Source organism: Physcomitrium patens, chromosome 10, assembly GCF_059467195.1.
Source record: "Physcomitrium patens ecotype Gransden chromosome 10, ASM5946719v1, whole genome shotgun sequence".
In the NCBI taxonomy this organism is placed as follows: Eukaryota; Viridiplantae; Streptophyta; class Bryopsida; order Funariales; family Funariaceae; genus Physcomitrium; species Physcomitrium patens.
The window spans coordinates 12,873,079-12,876,871 of NC_143419.1; the positions used below are offsets into that span (position 1 = coordinate 12,873,079).

Below are 3,793 nucleotides of genomic sequence, written 5' to 3' on the forward strand. Positions count from 1 at the left end.
ACAACACTACTGAGTAGCCATAGTTTTTATGGCAACTGTTATACATTCTAATGATAAAAATGTATGAAACCCAAGAGGGAAAGAGGGAGGGGACCTTTACACAGACACATACACACAAAGAGAGCATTTTGGTTATAAGCTTATACCTCTAAAGCCTTTACCAAAACTAATAACACACAAACAAGTAAGTACTCAGTTGCTATTGTGGTAGTTCAGCTTGAGTATTCACATGCTGTGCAGCAAGCTTTTGGCTCACATGGAAACAACAATACATTTAAAAATAATAACTTACACACGTTTTTGTTGGGTGCCCCCAAATTGTTTCTGTGCACCTTGTGTTGACTTGAGGATGTTCGAGGGCGAAAAGAGGCTGCGGTGGTACCTGGGGGGGGTGCCGTCAAGAGGAGTTAATTTGAAATATGACTTTCATGCTAAGAGAAGTCTGAGTCCAGCATCTAACTACTGTAATGGGCGTTTGTAGTCCAACGGTTAGGATAATTGCCTTCCAAGCAATGGACCCGGGTTCGACTCCCGGCGAACGCATAAGTAATTTTCCCTACTTTTAGGAATTGGTTTCATTATACCGAAAAGGTCTTCATGGCTAAATATGCTCTGTACAGGTTTCGAACCTGTGACCTTCGCGTTATTAGCACGACGCTCTAACCAACTGAGCTAACAAAGCCTTGCTTTTGGGGCATCCACCGTACACACTGAACTTGTCTATCAAACTTATCTTCCAGTCGCTTCGGTACAAGTTCACTCTTCAACTCACCGCTCCCCTTTCTTGCCCACCCACATCTTCCACCACAATGTCATCTCCGATAAACTCTCCACCCTTCTCTCTCTCTCTCCTCCTTTCCTTCTGCAACCACCCTTAACAATTATTTCTTCCAAACCATCCTTCCAAAATTACAACCCCCTTTCTCTCCCATAATTCATCTACTTTTCTTTACTCACATTGCTAATCTCTTTTTTTTCATCTTTTTTCTATTCTGCATCCTAAAACTCTCTTAGGCCATCAAATCCTCAACTCCACAACCATAAATGTTTGATTTGTATACTACTTTGGTTTTAATCTAAAGTTCCATATTAGCATGTCCGCATTTTGCATCATATATATGTTCCAAAGTAATTTCTAAACACAATTTTTATTCATCTTGTGCACAAAAGATGGACAACAAGGTGTTATTTATCTAAAATTTTCACTTAATTTCATTTAGTGTCTTCCAAGCTTATGTATGTTAAATGAAAAATAAATAAGGAACAAAATCATTTTCTCAATATGATGTATTAGCTTTTGGAAAATAAATTATGTAGCAAAATAACTTGGTGTGTGTGAATAGATAATGTCTTAATATCTTTGAGATACTACATTTGAATCTAGACAATAACAACAAGATTAATCTATCAAATTTCTAACTTATCCAAATCCTTAAAGTAAATGAATATTTATACCAAAATCCATCTTATTTAGTTTCCAATCTAAAAGTAGCTTCATAGTAGTCATATAGGTATCGCATTGCATTGTAATATAGAAATGGTCCTACTTTGTATAAGTATAATGACAACATTGTCTTTGCTATGCTCATGCCAACTCCATGATATTATTCTATTGCAATCTTCTAGACTTAGGCATCTTTATACCAACTAGGACTAATCTAAACCACTTTTATAATTTAGTATAAAAAAATGCATTGATAATAACCAGAATTTGATTCTATTTTTTTTTTTTAATTAAAACTTTGATTTACATAAGTTATAGAGTTATATAAAAGAAATCTTTTATTTTTTTATATAATAACAACAATAACAATGTTAATTTAACATCACTAGTTGAGTTTTCTAACTTATAATTTTTTGATTAAAAAAACATGTTTTTTTTATTATAAAAAGAATAAAATATATTTAAAAATATATTTATGTATTTATTTTTTATTTTTTTGATGATACTTTTTTATATCAATTTTGCCAACAACTTTGTATTTTTGATCACAAAAGCATCCACAAATATGTATATATAAGCTCTTGTTATTGAAGAAATCTTCTATTTGGAAGACATCTCTTAAAAATTCCAAATAATATTCTAATAAAATATTAAAAAAAAATAAAAAACATAAAAAAACAAAACAACAACAACAATAAAAACTCTACCAATGAAAAGAAATCTTTGGTTTTGGGTAGCAATCATCAATTTCTACTTTAGTAGTAATTGCAACTATCTTTTATTATGAAGTATGTTATATATCCAATGTCTTCTCAAGCTTGATTGGCTTGAACATAATTCTTTGTTCTAATTTGATCCTACATATGATAATTTGAAAGATTGGTTGTTCATGGATTTGTGTTTTAAATCATTTATCTTCAAGGACATGAACCTTAAAGAATTAAACTATTAATATACTTTTGTGTCACTCAAGAAGACTAAAATTTCACTCAAAGATTTTATAGTATTAAATTAGAATGGCTATTGCTAAAGAAAAAAAGACTAAAATGTCTTAAAATTAGACTAAGTACTAGAAAATTATTGACAAGAGTGATAGAAGCTTTACTCTTGCCTCTATATATACACTTAATTAGGAATTATAAGGCAATGTCCTATAGGACCTCCAAAGCATGTTGACTTTATTAGACACATATTTGAACTTAGGTAAGATTTCTATATGTGTCCACAAATTTAACTTATTTTAGAAGCTATTACCATGTGGTTAACTTGTTGACCAAGTTTCTAACCTTATGAAAAGTTATGTTTGGTAATATCAATTACATATATTATGATATATTTTAAATTAAAAAAAATTTAAAATAATACTAATAGTTATAGAAAAACTTGAAATTTTTTAATTACTTTCAAATGTAATGAAAACTAGAAAACTTGGAAGAATAAGAAAAAAAACAAAAAGTAGAGAAAAAAAGAATTTTTTCTTGAAAAAAAATCATCTTTGTATTGGTGTCATGGATATATATCTATTATAATTGTTACATAGGTATAATTAGATAAAAATAGATTAATTTCATAGTACCTTCTAAAAAAGCTTTCTAGATACTTTTTAGATATTATTTTGACTTTACATATGTTTGTAGTTAATTGGTAGGTTAGAAATTTGGTCAATAAGCTACATATATACCACATATATTGGTAGCTTGTAGAACAAGCTAACTATGTGGTAGCCATATAGAAAACTTGCCTTGTAAGTTAAAATACGTGTCATGTAAAGTCAATATGTTTTTAGAGGTCGTACAAAACGTTGCCACATAGATCCTAGATAGATAGTATATATAGAAGCAAAAGTGAAGCCTTCTTCATTTTTGTCAATTCTTTTCTTATTTTTAGTCTAAATTCAAGAGTCTATAATTTCTTTATCTTTTAGCAGTAGCCATTTTATTTTATTTAAATATACATATTAATTTATTTTTACTATGTCACTTTTCTTTTGACACAAATTTCTCAGATTTATGCATCTTTTTCAATTCATATCTTTGAAAAATTCACAAGAATACACTTACGATATTAGAGCTTTCTCTTTTTTTAGTTAAGAGTAGATTATTCTTTTTTTTTTATAAGATATAAGTGTATTAGAAGTTGTGGATTACCCTCTTCTAAACTAATATTGTTCTTAATATCTTCTTTGTATTCAAGTCCTTTCTTTTGCTTACCTTGAGTGATATTAGATTATTTTTTTAAAAGTCATCATAATAGAGCTTCTTGAAATAGAAAATGCAATGGCACAAATCCAAGTGCAATTTAGAGAATTGATGCTTATAATGCATCAATTCAGTTTATCGAGACTTGGAG

At 29.4% G+C, this 3,793-nt stretch overlaps 1 non-coding gene across 1 annotated transcript; it reads right to left on the minus strand.

Annotated features, from left to right (window-relative positions):
* Positions 1-608: 608 nt before the first annotated feature.
* Positions 609-682, minus strand: TRNAI-AAU (transfer RNA isoleucine (anticodon AAU)). The gene has a single exon. It is a non-coding gene; the product is annotated as a tRNA-Ile (tRNA).
* Between the last annotated feature and the right edge of the window lie 3,111 nt (positions 683-3,793).